The sequence below is a fragment of the Gracilinanus agilis genome, chromosome 6 (genome assembly GCF_016433145.1).
Source record: "Gracilinanus agilis isolate LMUSP501 chromosome 6, AgileGrace, whole genome shotgun sequence".
Classification (NCBI taxonomy): Eukaryota; Metazoa; Chordata; class Mammalia; order Didelphimorphia; family Didelphidae; genus Gracilinanus; species Gracilinanus agilis.
Window position 1 is genome coordinate 229,881,697 of NC_058135.1, and position 22,593 is coordinate 229,904,289.

The window sequence follows — 22,593 nt, forward strand, 5'->3', positions numbered from 1 at the left end:
AATGGGGGTAAGGAGGAGTTGCCTGAGTCAACAGAAGGCTGTTGCCTTATTTAGGACCAAGCAGAGTGACAGTATCAGCCAGGGCTGGGCATGCATAATTACAGAACTGAAACACCTAAGGTACTAGGAAACAGCTTGTGTTCAGATAGAATATTACCTCTGGACCCTCGCTAGCCTGATTTCCTATTCTTTGGCAGATTCTCTGCTTTGCATTCTTTAAATGGCAAATGACTCACCTACTAGACCTAATCCCTTAGAATTAATCCACCAGTGTCCTGCAATCGCTGGTGTCTCTAAACCCAACCTTTGGATTACATATGCTTTCCCCGGCTGGAGGCTTGCCTGCCTTGTCCTTTTGAGAATTCTCTCTTCTACCCTTAGTCAAGGCCTCCTCTAGTTATTGGCACTTGCCAGTTCTATTTCTGGCATCACATAACACCAAGCAATGAAGCAGAGCATGAATGATTGGCAAAGATCTCTATCTTTGTAGATAAAGATGGTACGTAGATAGATGGATAGTAGCAAGTGGTACTCTCTGTTTTGGTGAGTGAGCAGATTATAGGACTGGGTAAGTCAGTACAGGTGAGCAAGAGCAAACAAGTGAGCACAGTTGCATTGGAGGATCAGCTTGGGCCCTCTGATCTTAATATAAACAACCAAGATCTAGAGAACTTGCAAAAGCTGATTGGGGTGAGGTAGGGGAAAAGGAGAACAGTTGTGAAGAGCAGTCCTTGACAAATGAAACTTTTTGGGGTGAAATCTTAGATTTCAAAACATTTTTTGGGAGGCAGGAGCCAAGTCACAATGAACTTTTTCTTACCTTAGGCTGGTAATTTAGAGTTTTGCATTCACTGGGTAGCAGGAGTCACAGTGAGACTTACAATGATCTGTTGAAAAGTGTACATGATTGGGAGTAAGTCTAGTCTGGAAAAGCTAAGCATCACTGTGTCCTTGTTTCATATCCTTAACATGTTAGGGCAAATAGTAAAATGTGTCATTTAAATATTGTGTAAAATGTTCTATGACTTATAAGGACCTCATTTCATCCCTAAATTAAACCGGAAATAAGCAGATTCTGGCAGTAGATCAACACCTCTGATAGAGGGGTAGGTTTTGTTCATTGCTCTTCCTGATTTTGCTGTGTCTTACTCTAGATGGGTTATCCACCTTTTACTTATAGTCTGCTGCTATGTATATCCTAGCATGATACTCAGAACTTGGAATTTACCAGTCTCTAGTTCTGACAATTAGTAACAATAGGGCATACTTTTTTTTTTTAACCCTTACCTTCCGTCTTGGAGTCAATACTGTGTATTGGCTCCAAGGCAGAAGAGTGGTAAGGATAGGCAATGGGGGTCAAGTGACTTGCCCAGGGTCACAAAGCTGGGAAGTGTCTGAGGCCAGATTTGAACCTAGGACCTCCTGTTTCTAGGCCTGGCTCTCAATCCACTGAACTACCCAGTTGCCCCCAGGGCATACTTTTCTAGTACCTTACAATTTACAAAATATTTTCCTTGCAATAACGAAGAGGTGGGTGCTAGAGAATCACTACCATCATTTTTAGATGTAGAAAGTGAGAGTCAGTGAAGTGGTTTCTCAAAGCCACATGACATATTATAGCCAGGACACTCATAACCAATAATACTCTTTCTACTAGAGCAGTTTGGCCCTTAATTATTTCACTATAATGGGGAGAGCAAAAGAGACTAGAATTGCCTTAACTAGTCAGCACTTGATCTCCTTGCCAAGTGGAAAGCTATGTCAGCCATGGGCAAAACTACTTTAGGATATAAACTCATCTACAAAATCTTACAGTGAAGGATGGTGGAATATTATGAGTGGTAGCACCTCATTAAGGTACAAAATTGGTAAATAGGAAAACTAGTATATAGAAAGCTTGTCCTGAGACCCAGTTAAGCCAGATCATGCCAAGAACATTCAAAGATAAAACATGAAGGCAACAAACAATGACAATGGGGGGGGGGGAATCTGTTAAGACTCATAATAAACTGTTCTTTTTCATCAATAACAATGGAGTTACTACTTTTGGATTCTGATATCACAATCCCAGATATGCTGCATCAATGGAAAGAATATGCACATATATTAATGAGCTCATAGCTCCATAAAAGATGTAGAAATGACCTTAGAACAAACAAAGATAGTAGGAGCAGCTGGATTAGGCCAAGAATACACAGAGGAAGATTAAACTGTAGGCTGCACCATTTTGAGGGTGTTGAGGGATGCATTCTCAAAATATCTGAAAGAAAAAATAATACCAAACAATTAGGAAAATCAAGGACATTATTACTATTGGAAAAAAACGTAGCAAAAAAAATAAATTCTATTAACCCATGTAGCTACTTTCTTATTTCTATAACATTTTTTATAAGAATAATTTTCTACACAGATGACATTTTTAATGAAAATGTAAGGCAGGAATAGTCATTTTTTCATAAAAAGTACTCTCCAGCAGATCACATATTTAGACACAAAATTAACAGGAAAGGACACAAAATACAGGATTCTATTGTAGTTATTGTTTGCTCACTAAGTGCATACACATTTGATTTAGAGAAACTCAATTCAAGCTTAAAGGCAATCCTCCAACAAAATATCATCTAAGGAAATATGAAGATTATATAGATAAAGGAGTAAGGATAACTTTGATGGTCCATTCACTAGCTATTAATATCAATCAAGACATAAAGCAAGGAAATGTTTGGTCAGCAAAGGTTCTTGCCACTGTCAGGGGGATGTCTGGTGAACAATCCAATTTGAGGAGCAGGGAGATTCCCTAGAGAATGTGAGGTGCTACTCTTTGCAGATGCCATCATACTCATGGTGTTAGTTCTCAAAATTTACTGTTACAGAGCTTTCCAAGTGAAGTCACTTAGAAGAATTCAGTTCAATTATCTACAGGAAAACCCAAGAAGGTGAAGCCTACCTGTTGTCTAGGCTTCTGTACACAGCCTAGATAGATTGCCCAGACAGCTGATCTATTAGTATGGATACCTTACACAAATGCTTTAGATGGATCATAAATTATGTTCAAAGTTAAAAAGGAGAAAGGAGTGGCCTGGATTAAGTTTGGGAAATTATACAGTGCTTTCAATGACCTCAAGCTTCTTTCTGAACTATTAGCCCATCTTTAGGCATCAACATCCTTTCAGTGATATTATGTGACAGAAAATCATAATTATGGAATACCACAATCTCTCAAGAATCAAAATTGGGCATCATCCAAAGGGCACTGGAAAAGCATATAGTGGGAATAAATAGGCTTCATCCATGAAACTGTGTGCCAGAAGGAGCATAAAAGAGAATATCAGAGACGTATTATTGGAAAGGAAGCAGGCCAAACATTTAATGAGAATGAAGAATTGCCCACAGATATTTTTTTGAGGCACAGTGCTACTTAAGGAATATCACGTGATCAAGGAGTTCCCAACATGTTGGGTGGACTCTGTGAAAAATTCAGAAGATGACGAAAGGGATTAAGAATGAATAGGTAGTACTCTGCATCAGTGGAAAGAATATGCACATATAAGTGAATTTATAGGTCCATAGAAGTATTAAAGTATAGTCTATAGAGGCTATCTCTTGATGCTTTTAGATTTATGTTCAAATAATGGAAATAATTAGCCTCATCTCTTGCATTTTACTCCCATTCAGGGAGAAAATGGGACATTATAAAGTCAACTCAGGTCTACATATTTAGTGGCTCACCATAGTAACAGACCTAGGAAGTAACTGTTACATTTAATCAGGATTTATATTAATTTATCAAGAAAAAGGAAAACAAAATTGACACATATTTATGAATGAGTACTTTCTCATCTACCTCTTGCCTTCCAGAGAAGTTTGGAAAATAATCTCATCTAAGAAACCCAGCTACAGGAATAGAGAAGAGGATAAGTAAATTTTCAGCAGTCAGAATACACTCTGGTAGGGAGATCAGCTTGATTTTATGGCAATAAAGTTCTGACTATCTGTTTAGCTGATCATCTACTTCCCAGTCATCAGCATCTCCCATAAGTGCCTGGTACATAGTCATTGTGCCAGTTTTTTTCCCAGTGAAGATAGCTCATCTACTAGTTATATATATGTCTACTTCACTAACAAAAATACAAAACATGCTACAGCTGCTGCTTATTCTCAAAAGCTTTCTTTGCTCCTAATTCTCCTAAACCCAGCTGCAACCTTAATTTTATCCTTATTCTTCTTCTACTCTAACATTCTCAATTCAATTAACGTAAGTCTCAAGGGAACAGATGTTGTTTGCATATGTGGCCCAGGTATCCCTGGAAAAATGGTTTCTTCCCTACCTTGGCAGTGCCTCTTATACCAGTACTAAAGTATCATAAACTGGGTTATTAACTTCCCACAGTGATTATGGCTCTTAATTCACTAACACATACAGTATCTTTGCTGGGTTTCTCACCATTGGCTTGAAATGTCCCATCCAAAATAGTTGATTGTTATCATTTTTCTACCATTTTCCTACTATCTACATTCCCAATCTAAAATTATCTTTCACTTCTTTGAATCTCTAGTGTTTGCCCCATTCATCTGGCTGTTAAGAGGAAGTTTAGCAGAATGGATAGAATGTTGAACTTTTAAGCCAAGAAGATTTGAGTTTGAGTCTTGCTTTAGATATTCGCTCATAATGTGATCCATGGAAGGGCATTCAACTTCTCTAAGGTCAATTAACTGTGGTTCCAAATTGCCATCCAACTCCACCAGCAATGCATTAATGTCCCAATTTTGCCACATCCCCTCCAACATTCATTACTCTCCCCTTCTTTCAAATGGGAATAATGATATCACCTGTTTCACATTTTACAGATGAGAAAACTAAATCTCATAGAGATAAAGTGATATGACCAAGTCTACAGGGTTTTTAAGTGATACAATCAGGATTCAAACTTAAGTTCTCCAATTCTAAATAAAGTATTCATTCAATGCAATAAACTGTCTCAATTTAGTTTAATTTTAGCATATCTTTTGCCACAGTATCATTCTATGTTTATGGATAAGATGGAATGACATGGATTAAACCATTTTACCATTGAGTAGATTAAGAACTGATTGAATTTCTAAACACAAAGAATTAGTGGTTGGATGTCAATTTGGAAGTCACTTATTAGTAGAGTTCCCCAGAAACCTGTGGTTGGCCATATATTATTTAAAATGTTGTTTCAGTGACTTATAGAACTGCATAGAAGCAGGGAAGGGGGAGCGGAGCTGGGTGGTTCAGTGGACTGAGAGCCAGGTCCAGAGACAAGAGGTCCTGGGTTCAAATCTGGTCTCAGACATTTCCTAGCTGTGTGACCCAGGACAAGTCACTTAACCCCCATTGCCTAGCCCTTACTGCTCTTTTGCCTTGGAACCAAAACACAGTATTGATTCTAAGATGGAAGGTAAGGGTATACCTGGAAGGGATAGTTAATACACAAAAAAGAAAAATAGGATTTACAAATAACTTGAATTTAGTAAAGAAACATATAAAGTTTTACAATTGGTATAAAATTCAACTTCTTAATTATAGAATGGGAAGGTCATAATAATTAAGAACTAGCATAAATATAGTCCTTAAAAGTTTACAGAGACTTTTGCCTATGTTTTCTTATTTGGTCCTAGATCAATTAGTGGCTAGATATGATTGGAAAGAATTTATTTTGAAAAATATTGTGATTTTAATTAATTACAATTCAAAATGAAACAACAACATTATGAATATACATTAGGAATCTTCTTTTCTTTCCCCATCCCAAAATGTGATCTTAGACAGAATTAGGAAAAGCATAATACTGAAATAAAGAGTTTAGTCATATTATATTTTACTCTGATCAGGACATATCTAGAATAATGTGTTCAGTTTAGGAATGCTAAATTTTTGGAAGGATATTGATTAATTGAAGAATAGCCAGAGGAAGACAATTAAAAACATGAGAGCTCTGAAGGTTATGGCATATAAGGATCACAAGGAGGAACTAGGGGTGCTTCTACAGAAAAGATAAAAGAAGTCTTGGTTGGGGGTGGAGAGTTCTTAAAATACATGAAGAAAAACTTTCGCATTGAAGATGGACTAAACTTGCTTGATTTGGCTAGAAGAAATGAGTAGAAATTGTAAAGAGGTAGATTTACGTTCATTGTAACCTTAGCAAGCGTAGAAAGTGGAATGAGCTTCCTTTGGAGATAGTGAATTGCCCCTCAATAGAAGTCTTCCAGAAAAGTCTAGATGATCCCCTTTCACTTGTGTTATCAAGCAGATTTTTGTCCAGGAATTAATTGGATGAGATATTTTCCAGGATCCATTCCCCACAATTCTGAGTTAACAATGCAGCCAAAATGACAGAGTTGGTGCTAAAGGAAAGGGAAAGTTTATGGTGATTTTTGTGTTAGTGAGGTGTGTTTATGTGCATATGAGAGAGAGAGAGAGAATGCTCTATAAATGGACCTAGATTTCATTTGTGATAAAAGACAATAGCACATTTACTGACTATCAACAAATACATTCAATTGAATCATGACAGTTGTATGCTTTGCTAATCATCACTCCAAATCTTGCCCCACCCCATATCTCTGCCCATTTCTATTAGTGATATCTTTGTTTCTCTGAATTTAATATAGAGTGTGCAACATTGTAAGCTATTAATAAATGCTTTTTGATTGATTTAGGGTTCTTTTATAAACCATACTGAACCCTTTGATTCAAATATAATACAGATAAATGTTTACATATATATTTACACATGTGTATATCCTTTATATTATATAACCTTAAAAACAAAGTCTAGAGAATTTGTTTATAAAATGAATCATTATTTAGTAAAACTATATTTTAAAATACAGAATGTTCTTATGAATCACATATTTAAAGGATGTAAGATAAAAATATATGTAAATATTTTTAAAGGAAGGCCTAACTAGGAGGTCACACCTCTGAGCATTCAGTCCTTCAATTGTATAACAAACACGAATGGAAAAAAAGATAGCCATCTTGGTATTTGTCAAGCAATTATGTGTTTATGCCAGGATGTGCTTAGCTGATAATCAACTTTTTGTAAGAGTTTTATACTTTTGAATCCAGATACTCATTGGTATGGAGTAGTGTGAGCTCAACTGTCTGTCAAAGGGAGGACAAAGAAAAATAGTCTTTAGCCAACAGTTTTGATTATTTTTCCAGTTGGTATATTTGCTTCTTGTTTTGGCTTCCAGCTAGATAAATCTATTTTCAAATGAAATTTTAAATGCAATTTTATCCTCCCTTCAGATAATGGCTATGATATGAAAGGAAAACAAAAACTACACTATTTGCTTCACTGCATGTTGTGGGATTGTTTCCTTTTCTTTAGCAGTCCAAATTTTAGCCAAGTTAGTGCTAACTAATTCTTTCTTCAAAGTTGAAATGCCAAAAAGGCTATTGCTAGTCTTTAAGAAGGTAGGCTGTGTCATCTGTGGAATATTGTAGATATGGTTTACCTAGATTTCATCAAATTATTTTTAAAAGTTTGTCATGTTATCATTGTGGACAAATTGGAAATTTTTTTTGATAGATTAGGGATTACTTGACCTCAACTTAGAAGACAGTTTTTAGTGGAAAGCCTTAGGGAGCTATCCTTGGTGTTGAACTAATCAACATTTTTATTATTGCTCCAATAAAGGCTTTGAGGGCAGACATCATATTTGGAGAAAGAAAGGAAGGCTATCACATCATATTACAGAGATAAAGTTCCAAAAGATCTCACTACACTAGGACATTGGGTTAAATATAGTAAGAAGAAATTTAATAAAGATAAATATAAAGTCCTAAACTTGGGTTCAAAAGTCAAGTTTATAGGTACCAGATAGGTAAAGCATAGCTAGACAGAAGTTCATTGAAAAAAATAAAAACACTTGGAGTTTTAGTGGACTCAAATGAATTAAACATGAATTAATAGCATAACTTAGCAGTAAAAAATATCCTGACCTAATGTGATTTTATACTACATAATGACACATAGGGTCTATTATTAAGAAAGTTGCTGTGATTTTTTCCTAGCTAAAATTTGAGCATTTTGCTTATTTCTGGGTCATTTTAAGAAATACATAATAAATCAATTCTTAGCAACCTACTTTGTGCCTAGCACTGTGGAATTTTGCTGGGAATACAAATGAAAAATAACCAGAGAAGAGTGCTCAATATGGTAAGAGACTTTCAGATAAGAGAGGTGGATAGAACCTTGAAGGTCATTTAATTTATTCCCTAATTTTACAAATGAGGAAAGAAATGCCAAGAGTTTCAGTTGTCTACATATATTTGACAGGCTGATATTTACAATAGGTATTAGACTTGTTATACTTGGTCTCAAAGGATAGAACTAGGAGAAATGGGTGAAAGTTCCTGAGAGTAAGATTTTTGTAAGGAAACTATCTTCATTTTTTACTCTTCCATCACCACTCCTATATCCAACAACTTGCCAAGTTTTGTCAGTCCTATTTCTACAATACTCCTTGGATATCTTTTTTCCCCCACTCACATGGCCACTACCTTATTTCAAACTCTTGCCAACTCTTTCCAGTTTTATAGAAGTGACTTCCTATTCCATTTTCCTGCTTCTAGCCTCTTTCTCTTCCAATCCATTTTCTACACAAATGCCAAAGCCATTTTTCTGAGGGATAGCATTATTTCCATGCTCAAAAATATTTATTGATTTCCTATTACATTTAGTGTAGTAGATCTGTTAAGAAATGCTCCTATTTTGTGTTTCCTCTGTTTACATAGATAGGGTAAGGAGTATGAACCATGGTTGTAAGGTAGGGCCAAGATTATATTCTTCAAGAAGCCTTGGTCCCCAAAGGCATGAACTCAATTATAAGAAAGCAAAACCATTTTCCCAAGGGAGCTATGCAACTGAGATATGAACTATGACTATCAAAAGGGGAATTCTGTGAAAAGAGATAATTGGCTGGGGCTATTAGAAGGTCCACAGGCATTACCAAACTTCAATCATCCAACAATTCAGGAACCCTGTAACGTTAATGAGGCTACACAGAGCTTGAGGAGAAAATGTCTGAGCTACGGTAGACGTGCAAGGACAACTTGATGAACTGAGCAGAGATCTAGGTAATGGGTTGGGTAGAATGGGACAATATTTGTTTCAGCCAATACCAGGGGATAAACTATGTTTCTCTTACTTTGGAGGCATATCTTAGAGAAGTTACTTTCTTAATCTGATGAAAATCTGGGATAAGGTATACTCATTTAAGAAACTAAGATTTCTCCCTTTTGCTTTTAAATCTTATCCTGATGAATTATTTTATATATTTCAGGATATCATTCTTGACTTGTCTTTTATCATGAGGCAAACTGATTTTAATTTCCATTAGAAGTTCCCAAGAACTTTGGTAGAAGAAAATATAGAAGATGAGATTAATGACCATCAAACTTTTGACTTGTTGAGCCCTAATCCTTATGAATCAAAAGCCAAATAGTGCTCGGGTTATGCTAGTAAAAAATATAAGATCTTTACCCTAACATTCAAAGTCCCGTATAATCTGGTTTCCACATCCCTTTCTAAATTTATTTCCCATTACATATTCTCCTTCATACATTCAACATTTCATCTGAATCAGTGCATTCAGAACAATTGGTTAAGGTGACAAAAATTTTATTCATCAAATTCAACTTTCTAATTCCATGGCATAGGTTTTCCCCCATCATTACAATATACTCTCTTCACCTCATCTCTATGAATCCTAAGTTTCTTTCAAGGGTCAGGTACCAACTTCTAGAAGTCTTTTCTGGTTCCCTTCAAAGTTAGTGCTCTCATATTCCTTGAATAAATTCATAATTATTTATCTATGAACTTGGTTCATTCCCCCATTAAAATGCCAATTCCTTTAGAGCAGACTTTCATTTTCAGATACATATCCCTAGATCTTCACATAGTAAATACTTAATAAATGTTCCTTATTCATTGTGAGTACTTAATAAATATTTGTTGAATGAAACTGATTTGGAATATGATATGGAGTAATGAGGATTAGATTTAGCACATCTTAAGTTATAATGTACTTGGATTGAATTATACAACCCCAGGCCTGTTGGACTTAGGCAGGAGGTGTTATTAAATATTTAGGTCAATCAGATTCATCACCAAGAAAGTGAAAACCTAAAAATATAGGAAAATATTTGGTTTACATTATTTCATCCTCAGACTTTGCATTTATATGTTCTCCTTGTCAAGGCAGATGGTAATAAACATATTGTGTTTTCCTGGAGGCAAAATTCAGTTTCTTCCACATGCTGTAGCATTCCTGTGTACCAATACATTGGAATATTTATCTTTCACCTCCTCCAGGCTACACGTACTTGTTAGATTTGAACAGTTGATAGTTGATTGTACAAATTTCAAATTCTTTATGTAGGACATTTGAAATTTACCAGGTGATGTTCAGACTTTTAAACATATTATACATGTCTATTGCTACATAAACTTAATATTTTGTTGCTGTATTTGTAATAATAACTATAAGTAAATAGCTTTATATGTTGGCAAAAAATCAATATTGAGCTAAGGGCAAAAAAGCAATAGCAATTATGTTGCAAACACCCCAGAGACCTGACTTGGTCCCCTGAATTTTCTTTGTCCTTTTTACACAGTGTATACTCAGAAAAATACTTCCATTGTTAATATTTAGATTCCAAGAATTATATATCTGGGATGCTAGAGTAATAAAGAAGGAAGAAACAAAAATAAATTCCTACTAATGAAAAGTAAATTGTAGCTGTGATTTAATCTATCATTTGCTAACAGAGACCAACAACTCCACCAATGAATACAGAACCAGAGTTAGCTTGGGGATAAAATGACAAATCTTTGAATTGGAAGAGATAATCTAATCCAGAGGTTCTTAATCTGTTTTGTGTTATGAATATCTTTGTCAGTCTATAGACTCCTTCTTTGAATACATATATTTAAAACTTATAGAATTCCAAAGGAATCCAATAAATTAAAATGCAATTCATAAAATATTTTTTAAAATCCATGGATGATAGATTAAGAACTTTTGGATTCTAATAAAACTCAATATGAATAACCATCACCTCTAAAACTATCCTACAATGGGGTCATTTAGCTTTTACTTGGAGATCTATAATGCGGGAGAACTCAAAACCTATCAGGTCAACCCATTCTACTTTTGAGTAGCTCTGATTTTAAAGAAATTTTTCCTCATCAGTAACCAAAGTCTCTCTCTCTCTCTGCAAATTTCACTGAATGCTCCTAGATCTGCCTTCTGGGACTCAACAGAGCAAGTCTGATTCCTGTTTTATATAATGCTCTTCCAGAACTTGTGTAGGGCAGCAGCTCAAAGTTTGGGAGGTTTATGGATGTCTTGCCTTCAAAGGCAGGTTATGACAAATTAATCTCATCTCTTTTTTGAACATGGTTATCATACTGACTAGATGAGAGAAATAATATAGTTCTAGTATCAACTGGATTTCAATAATATTTTCCCAAGTTCCTCATAAAATCCTTATGTCGAAGATGAGTGACCTTTGCTTAGATAAAGTATAAGTAGGTGAATGCATAACCGTTCAACTGATTTAACTCAAAGAATATTCGTTAATACCACTTTGGATAGAGGTCCATAGTAGAGTGTGCTTGGCTCTGTGCTATTTAACATTAATAACAACTGTTTGCCATAGTTCATACAAAGCTGGTCTAAAATAGTTAGGAGAACCAATTCAAGCCCTGCCTATCTCACCCACTGGTTGTGTCACCCTGGGCAAGTCACTTAACTTCTTGGTGTACGAGCTCACTCTTTAAGGTCAAAAGCAGGTTTTGGACTGCACTTGTAAAAGAAGTTTCATAAATAGAGAGTTCCTTATACCAATGAAATTACTGGTTCAGTTCCTATCTCTATCTTATCAATGATTTGAATGAAAACATCAAATTTCCAGAAGACACAAAACTGAGATTAATTGTTAATATTTTGGATAACTGAGTCTAAAAAGGATTGAATCAAAATAAAAGGGCAGCATAATTCTATCAGGGAGATAATGTGGTAGAATATAAAGAACACTGGTTGTAGTATCTAGATTTCAATCCTAACTCTACCATTTTATACTTTTGGGATCTTTGGCAAGTCACTCATCTCCCCTGAACCTCAGATTCTATTTCTGCAAAATGAAGGCCTTAGGGGGCAGCTAGGTACCATGGTAGATTGAGTGCCAGGCCTGAAGTCAGGAAAACCTGGGTTCAAATCTGGCCTCAGACACTTCCTTGCTGCATGATCCTGGGCAAGTAACTTAACCCTGATAGCCTAGCCTTTGCCATTCTTCTGTCTTAGCACTGATACCAAGATAGCAGGTGAGAGTTTAAAAAATAAGGCCTTGGATTAGATGACATTTAAGACCCCTTCCAACTGAAAATCAATGATAAAATGAAATTTAATGGAGATAAATATAAGCTTCTACACTTAGGTTTAACTGAATGAGGATAGAATAAGGGGAAACTAATGGCTAGACAGAATTCATGTGAAAAAGGTCTGGGGGTTTTAGTGAATTTCAAACTCAGTATAAATAAGTAGGTCCTATAACTTTAAATTTCAATGTTCTTTACATTCCACCACACTATCTCCCTAATAGAATTAAGCTGCCATTTTATTTTGATCCAGTCTTTTTTAGACTCAGTAACTCAAAATATCGAGAGTGATAGATCTATCTCTAGAGAGATACTCTTTCCTCTAGGATCAATCAGAACAAGTCCAATGTCTTTCTATGGCTATATAGAGATAGAGCTATCACTTTCAATTGACTCATGGTCTCCAATCTTCTCCCTATTCTGTCCTCTTCTGGATTCCTTTTAATGTTCCCCTGACATTGCTAAAATATTGCCCACTGAACTGAACAATGCTTCGGAGACTCTTTGACAAGAACAGATTATAGAGGTACATCTAAACATTTAGGAATTATGCTTGATACATAGTAAGATCTTAAATACTTTTTCAAGGGCAGCAAGAGCACTGGGCCTGGAGTCAAGAAGACCTGAGTTCCAATCTGGCTTTAGACATTTATTATCTATGTGACCCTGGGCAAATCACTTAACCTCTGTTTGCTTTAATCTACCAGAGGAAATAACAGACCACTCTACTATCTTTGCTAAGAAAACCTCATAATGGGGTCAGGAAGAGTCAGGCATGACCAAACAACAACAAAATATACTTTTTCACTTAATAATACAATCTGAGAACTCAAATTTTTTTTGGCTTGTAGATCACACTAATTACTTATATTGAGCTTGAAATTCACTAAAATCTCCATATCTTAATACACACACATGTGTAGGTATGACAGAAATCTTTACATATTTGAAATATTGGCATGTGGAATGTGGAATAAATGCTCATCTTGGCCCAGAAGACAGAACTAGGAGTAATGGGTAGAAATGGAAATTAAGACTTGTTAACAGGAAAATCTTTACAACAATTAGAACAGTCCAAGAGGGGAATGGGCTGTGCCAAGAGGTGACACAAGGAATTCCTTGTCATAATAGATCTTTTTAAAAAATCAGTTTTTAATTGGTGTTTGTTTTTTATATCACCATAGTATCCCATTTATCTCTTTCCTCTTTTTTCCCTTCCCTAAAAGCCATCCCACGTAACAAATAGTATTTTTTTTCAGAGAGGAAAAAAAGGGTCAGCCCAACTGATTGGTAAGTTGATAAAGACAAAAAACACATGCAATTGGGCTTCTAACCTCCATATAGGGTTAACTTGGGGGTGTCTTCTTATCTGTATTTTTATTGGTTAAGGAAATTTCTGCCAGTCTGCTTTCCAGTTTTCCTAGCCATTTAAAAAAATTAAATAAGACATTTCCCACTAGATCACATATTTTCTGCTTTATCCAGAACTGGGTTATGGAATTCTATTATTTCTGAATCTCCCTTGTCTAGTCTGTTCTACTGATGTATCTCTTTATCCTTTAAGCAATAACAGATAGTTTTGATAACTGCTGTTTTATAATACAGTTTGAAGTCTAAAAGTAATATTCTCCCTTTATCTTTATTTCTTTTCATCATTTCCCTTGGTATTCTAGATCTTTTCTTTTTCCTATAGTTCTCCATTCAAAAACTGCATGACAACAACATGTTGTAGAGAGAATTTCTGATTAGATGTGGTTGACACATAATAGGTGCTTAATAAGTGTATTTTTACTGATTGTAATAGATGAACTATGAGGTCAGAGATTTTGAGAGTTTTTTTAAAGAGGGGACCCATTAACCACTCTTTTCAAAGTCCTGGGGAAATAATACTTCGACTATGACTAGTTGACCAAAATTAGCATGTCTTCTATTACAATCTTTTCATTCCTATTTGCTTGAATATCTTTGGGAGGCTATGTATTTCCTCCATGTGCCCTATCTAAAGAAAGAGATTTTATAAAACCTTTAATCCTAAATGGGATCCAGCTTCATTTTTTCATTCATTCAATAAATTATCACAAATGAAGGTAGATCATTAAGTCTGGTTAGGATATTTTGACTGTAAGTTCAAAAGGAACTCCTAGAGCTATTAGGCCTATCAATATTCTTGGCCTTTGCTAATAGGTATATTTCAAATAGATATTTAACAAGTATTACCTGATACAAGGTTCCAGGGCATGATTCTATTTCTTTATCTCTGTTAACTATTGCTACTGTTGTTTTTGAAAAAAAAAACACCCTTTTCCATTTCAAAGGCATATTCTAGGATAAAAGGTAATGATAGCTAACATTTATTTGTATCTAGCACTTTCCACATATTGCCACATTTCATCCCACAGCACTCTATAAGATAGTTGGTATAGGATTTATTGCCCCATTTTCCAGATGAAGAAATTGGCCAAGTAAATGTCCTAATGTCACAGAACCAGAATTTACTACTACCACTGCTTAATAAACATAATGACAGAAGTGGCTAAGTATAACTCCCCCTTCCCTCATTATTGTGTATCTTCAATATATCTTCTCATATACCCACTTAAAGACATTATTGATGCTTTTCCTGATAATTACCACAAGTAGTAGCATAAGGGGTAAAATTAAGGTTGGACTAAATATAAGAGAATGTGGTCACCAAAATATCTCCAGTCAAATAACTTTTTATTTAACAGCTTTATTTACAAAATAGAGGGAAAGAGTAAAGTAGAGAAATAAGAAAGAGGGTAGAGAAGGTATCTATCCTATCACATTAGATAATTACTCTGGCCTGGTTCAAACCAGACAGGGCTTGTCAACCCTCTACCAGAGGAACTCCAGCCAGAGGATTGTTTAGCCAGAGGACCTGGTGGTGAATAGCCGTGTGGCCTCCCCTGGCAATTCATCCCTCCAGAAGTCAGGAAAGAAGTCAGTATTTTTACTCACCCACATGGTAGTCTGAAGGGGAAAATCCAAGAGCTGTCTTACCAAATGCAGTTCAAGTGCTAGAGTCCCAGCTCCTCCACGATCCAGATTCAGGACAAAGAAGAGTGATTACAAGAAATTTTTGCCACTTTTAAAGACACTTGTTTGTGTCACTTCCTGTGCCTTGCCCCCACTTTATAGGGAGCAATAGTAGTTTATAACTTTGCTTAGGACTACCCAGGGGGCAGTCAGTTGTTTCTGAGTTGTCATCCACTTTAGCACGTGGGTTGAGGACCTCCCCCACTTAGATGTTAAGTAAGGATGTCTTCACTTTTGGTTGATTAAATTTAAAAGTAGTCAGGGGAGAGTTAATCCCATCTTCACAATCCCCTCCCTGATGCTTTGGGAGACTAGTCTTCCCAATGGATCATTGAACATAATCAGCTGGTACCTCTAAAAATCTTCTAACTACAGGTGCATCTAAATATTGCACCTTCTCAGAGGAAGCTACAATAGTTAGAGATAAGAGGGAAATAGAAGAGAGAGAGTAAAACCAATGTTTTCTAGGTGCATTGACAAAAAAGCAATTAGGGGGCAGTCCCCTTTGGCATAAAAGTTTACATTCAGGATAAATGTGTTCAATCCCCTTCAGTTCAAACAATTATACTCCAAAGTTTGTTCTGCATCTTCTGATGCAGTGTAGGTTTCTGTAGGCATCTTTCTCCAAGTAGTTTATTTTCTGGATTCAAGGAGTTAGCAAGCTTCTTTTCCGGAAATTTTCTAAAATAAAATTTTTTAAACCCTTACCTTCCATCTTAGAATTAATTCAGGGTATTGTTTCCAAGGCAGAAGAGTGGTAAGGGCTAGGCAATGGGGGTAAAGTGATTTGCCCAGGGTTACACAGCTAGGAAGTGTCTGAGGGCAGATTTGAACCTAGGACCTCCCATCTCTAGGCCTGGCTCTCAATCACTAAGTTACCCAGCTGCCCCTCAAATAAAATTTTAAATCTTGGATTTTGCAAAAATTATACAGTAGGACAAAGGAACACAATGCATTGTCCATTTCTGACAATGTATGTTTCTTTCCATATCTATAGAATTCCGCATTTCTCCTGAGAGGAGGGAGAGGGTCCTGTGGTTATTGTATTAATCTGAATTCTGTTTTTTAAAGTGTTGTCTTCCTTTTTATTCCATTGTGTCTATTGTTCTCTTGGTTTGAATTCCTTTCTTCTACATCATTCAAAACACTTTCCCTCTTTTCATCTGAATTCTTCATATTCATCATTTCTTAAAGTGCAATAATAACCTATTATAAACATATACCACAACTGGCACAGCCCTTCATCATCACCTTTTTAAAAAGTACTGTACATTCTGTGGCTTTGCATAAAGTGACAGTAGTCAAAGGTGCTAGACAATGGCCTGATCAATTTTTCTAAAATGTGTTGATCAATTCTTGGCAGACTGAGGTGAAGGTACTGTTATTTGACATTCTGACAATGAAAAACTACTGGTGTCTCTTGTCACTGAGATGGGTTTCCACAAATATATTTTCTCCCCTTTGATGGCAAGGTGGAGGATAATCAGGATTTTTTAGTGTTAGGATTAGAAGATGAATGTTTTCAGTTTAGTTGTTGACCATAAAGCAATTACTGACTGACTTTAAGGAAGAAAAAATACTGGGTTCTACCGTACTGGTGACCTGGTGATAAGGGAGACCTTGGCACCTGTTTCCATGAAAAGAGCAATGGATTTAGGAATGAAAGTTTGGAGAACCTCAAACCATATTTATCCAATTGTGCTGGGACACATTATCTACAGAAATATTTGTCTAGTGTTAGATTTTTTTTAGGTTTTCCATGAAATTTGATGGTGCATTAAAATGTTTCAGAGTCACACAATTGTTGTAGAAATCTTATTTTCAAAATTTGCTAGATTGAGAGATAAACTGTCCCCAGTGTCATCAGGATTTAAATTTTGAGGATGCTAGTTCAATTATAAATGCAAATATAGAAGCATTTATTAGCATGATCTTTGAATCATGAGAGTCTAAATAAATTCCTGACCAGTATGAGAGATTTTTCAGGGTTTTTATTGAAGTTTTCTACACCCTGAAGTGACTAATCCTGTATCTATTCATAGAGGTTTTGTATGCAGAATTGAAAATGAAGAATGGTCTCTCTCCATATGAATATATAAATATACACATATACATTACTAATATCTTTTGTTTTTATAATTCCTAGGTTTCCCCACTATAGTCTTAAGAAGTTTAAGTGTTGCTCAAGTACTAATTTCTTAAAAACACAGTGAGTCACATTCTTGCAAAAAGGGTAAAATATCAATGATTCTTAATTGAGATTCTATGAATTCTGTCAAGAAGGGAAATCAACAAGCATTTCGTAAGTGCTTACTATTGGACATTGTATTAAAATCTGAGGATGAAAAGAAGTCCACAGACCATCCCTGAACTTAAGAAGCTCACAGTCTAATGGGGAAGATAATATACAAACAACTGGGTGCATATATGATATCAATATCTATCTATCTATCTATCTATCTATCGATCGATCGATCGATCTATCTATCTGTTGATCTATCGATCTATTTGTTTAATTGGAGGTGGTCTTGGAGGGAGAGAACTACAGGCTTGGGGGACAATGAGTGAAAATAAGGTAACATTCAATTGGCCAGTGTTATATGTCATAGAGTACATGGAAAGGAATAATGTGTAATCCTGGAAAGATGCTGGGAAAAGGCCATGCTATAGAGGGGATTAAAAACTAAATGGAGGGGGCAGCTGGGTAGCTCAGTGGATTGAGAGCCAGGCCTAGAGACGGGAGGTCCTAGGTTCAAATCCGGCCTCAGACACTTCCCAGCTGTGTGACCCTGGGCAAGTCACTTGACCCCCAGTGCCTACCCTTACCAATCTTCCACCTATAAATCAATACACAGAAATTAAGGGTTTAAAATTAAAAAAAATAATAAAAAAAAATAAAAAAAAAACTAAATGGAGGGGGGCAGCCAGGTGACTCAGTGGACTAAGAGCCAGATTCAGAGACAGGAGGTCCTGGATTCAAATCTGATCTTAGACACTTTCTAATTATGTGACCCTGGGTAAATCACTTAACCCTAATTGCCTAATCCTTACTGCTTTTCTGCCTTGTGTATTGACACAATATTAATTGTAAGATGGAAGGGAAGGGTTAAAAAAACCTAAATGAACATTTTTTCTTGATCCTGGAGGTAGTAGTCACTGGAGTTGATTAACTAGGTTGTTATACATTCAGATCTAAGTTTAAGAAGATCACTTTTTCAGCTGAATGGAGAATGGCTAGAGTGAGGAAAGAATCCTGTCAGGGGAAACAATGAAATTGCTTTTAAACTAGTCTATGCTTGAGGTGAAGAGGTCCTGTATCAGGGTAGTACAAATGTCAGAGGAGACAAGGGGGTTTATACAAGAGATGTTTCCAAGGTAGCTAAGTTGCATATGGAAGTGATAGTGAGGAATTGGGAATGACATTGAAGCTGGTTGGCAGGGAACATAGTGACCTCTTCCATAATGGGGAAGTTTTGTTCAGGGTAGATTTGGTGGGGGGGGGAGATAATTAATTCAGTTTTGAGATATTACAGTGAAGATGTCTAAGACACTTCAAATTTGAGACATCCAATAGACAGCTAGAGATTTGACTAAGTCAGGAGGAAGATTATGACTGTATAAATAGGTCTTAGAATCATTTCCCCAAAGATGATAAAAGATGAGATTCCCAAGTGAGATACTGTAGAGAGAGAAGATGGATAGGATAGAGCCTTGGGAGATACCCATGGCTAGCAGGTCTAACTTGGATGAAGACCCAATGAGAGAATAAGGAGTAGTAATTCAGGTAGACAACTGTAATTTTAGATCTAGGCATATGAAACATATCTACCTCTGAGAAGCAATATGGTGTGGTGGAAAGAGTAATGTACTTGGAGTCAGGAAATCTGGGGATCAGGATTTCTGGCTCTCTCACTAGATATGAAAAAAACCTCCAAATTTTAGCAAACTTTCAAATATTTAAAGAGAATAGTTGTACTTCTCTTACTGTAGGATTTCCCCCTCTAGTCTGAGCAACTCCTGTTTCTTCAGCTCCTTACTGGTTGTGTAACATTGGGCAAATCATTTGACTATTTTGTGTCTCAATTTCCTTATTTGTCAAATGTTGGGGTTGGATTACAAAAGAGGATTTTTGAAGATCCCTTCTAGATCAATGACCTATTATAGCTGTTGATTGAGTAGGATCTAAAGTATGTCATGCATAATCTCTATCCTTTTATCATAGACACATAAATGTTTCTGTGGCATTTTCATTGAGATGATTACACGGGCTGAAATAGGGCATATTTGATTGCTGATTTTAATTATATCATTCCAAGGGATGAGTCCAGCTGGGACTGATAACTACAAGGCTTGGCAGACTATTTTCATAGAAGTCAGAAATCTGCCCTCTGTTTGGGGAAATTACTCACCAAGATTCAAAACTTCAGAACTGTACTTATCTCTTTCCTTTCCCTCTTCCCAGGCACAATAAATCATGCTTCTACAATGGTTCTCATATATACCATCTCCTCTTCATTTCCACTATCTTTGTTTTGGTTTAGACCCTTACCTTGGGCTACCATAATAACCTCTAAGCATCTAGTTCCTTTCTCATTCATCCTTCACTTAGTTGCCAAAATAATCTTCCCAAGGCACACATCATTTCCTTGCTCAAAAGCCTTCTCTGGCTTCCCTTTGCATGTAGAATTAAGTTGTAATTCTAGCTTGGCCTTTACGACTCACTACAGTCTGGCTACAGCTTACTTTTCAAGTCTTATTTCACTCTAACCCTCCTCAAGACTCTGTGCTTCAGCTAGATTATACGATTTGCAGTAATTTGACTGATCATGCCTTTTGCTTTTATAAATTCATCCAGACTATTCTCAATATCATTACCTATCACAACTCTCTATCACCCCCAAAGTCTCAGTTTGCCACAATCTTTTTTCATTTCTAAATTCTTCCTGATCCCTTTGGCTATATGAAATTTCCCACTTTTCTAATTTCTTATGACATTTACTTCTGTCTTTTTTGTCCTCAACATATTCTACCTTTTAAATTGAACAAATGGGCATTTACTGGTGTATATATTTTACCTCTATTAATTGGAACAAATAGGGACTGTGTGTTATTTTTTATCTTTGTATCACCAAGGGGGAAAACCTTGCAAAAAGTACTAGTTTACTAAGCACTGGTTGCATTAGAAGACTCTTTTATTGATTGGCTGTTTAGGACATCTACTCTGATGATGATAAAGGGCATTGATTTTATGATACATGAGGATCTGTCGAAGGAACTAGATATGTTTAATTTATAGACAAGATTGGGCATGGGGGGTGGGGTGGGGTTGGGAATGGCTTGATAGATGTATCCAAGTATTTGAAAGGTTGTTATGTACTAGAGAGATGGAATTTATTCCATCTGGCCACAAAGGACAGAAACAGGAGCAGTGGCTGGAAATTTGTTGTTCAGTCATTTCAGTCACATCTAACTCTTCTTGACCCCAATCGGGGTTTTCTTGGCAAAGATACAGGAGTAGTTTGCCATTTCTTTCTCCAGCTCATTTTATAGATGAAGAAATGGGGGCAATCAGGGTCAAGTGACTTGCTCAGATCACACAGCTAGTAACTGTTTAGGCTGTATTTAAACTCAGGTCTTCTTGACCCCAGGGCCAGCCCTCTATTCACCATGCCAATTAATTGCCCCTGGTTAGAAAATTGTAAGGAGGCAAATTTAGGTTGAAAGGTCAGGAAGAACTTTCTACAAATTAAGCTATCTCAAAGTGAATTAGATTGCCTCAAGTGGCTGAAGGTTCCTCCTTGGAGACGTTCAAGCTTAGGCTAGATGACCATTTGCCAGATGATAGAGTGGAGATTTCTTTCACATATGATTGGGTTGGCTGGAAGCTGAATTTCCTTCCAGCTCTCAAATGATCTGGTGATTCATTTCAAGGTAGGAAGAGTCATGTAACTCATTAGCTTCCCAAAGGATTCTTTAAGTACTTAATGTGGATCTTTTCCCTCTAGCTCAAGCCTGGGGTTTTCCCAATCATTAAGGTCATAGAATAAGCCCTTTGTCCTCAATATTGAGGGCAAGACTTGATTTTTGTCCATGGCATGATCTTGTTTGAGGAACTCATCACACTTTGAACCTGTTTTTAGTGGTCATTGTTGCCATCTTCAACAGGAACCTTTCCTACACTAAAATGAAAAAGGAATGGGTGTTTTCTGCAAAAGTCAGCAACTGCTGATAGGCTACCTATGAAAAGTTGTAAATTGCTTTTATTTTCAAGTTCACTTGCTCTGAGCTATGGTTCACCAATATACACAGAATATAGCCTTTCATTTTAGCTGAGCCACAAAATTTCAAAGCTGGAAATAAACACTGGACCACTAAAAAGACTGCATCATCATAGAGTAGGAGCCTCATGTCTGACTTTCCTGACAAGTGGCCATCTAGTCTCTTCCTAGAGAGCTTCAATGAATGGAATCCAGTAGTTCCCTAGGTACCCCATTCCACTTTTGGATAACTTTAAATGAAGTTGTTTTTCTTATACCTAAACCTGCTTCTTTAAATCTTCTACTTTTCAGTACTGCCATCTAGAATTCAGCAGGAAAAAATCCAACTCTTTTTTCCATATGATAGGTGCTTAACATATAAATTAAAATATTATAAAACTGCTAGCAGGTTTCCCCCTATCTCCTCTTCTCTGGGTCAAATAGCCTCTATTTGAGATAATGAATGATAGGTGTGGAGGGTGATTCAATCTTTGGCTAATGTTATTTAACATGTTTATATTGTTAGGATAGCCTTTGCCATCAGGGAGCCTATCTGATGCACCTTTCCCTAGGGTCCAGGACCAAATCTAGTTTGTCAGTATTAGCTTCAGTACCTTTAATGAAATCATTTGTACTGGATGGAACATCAGACTTTAATGTCCTAAAGATTACTATCTTTTGCATTAAGGTGGTCAGTCTTTTTTTTTTTTTGACAGCCCTTTGCTATTAGAGATAGGATTAATAGGGTTAGAACTATGGAACTGAGTTATTTAAGATTAGGGAATAACCTCTGGTTTCATAAGTCTTAATCACATTTTTCTATCCTCATGATGGTGTGAGTAGAGATACATGCAAAAAATAAA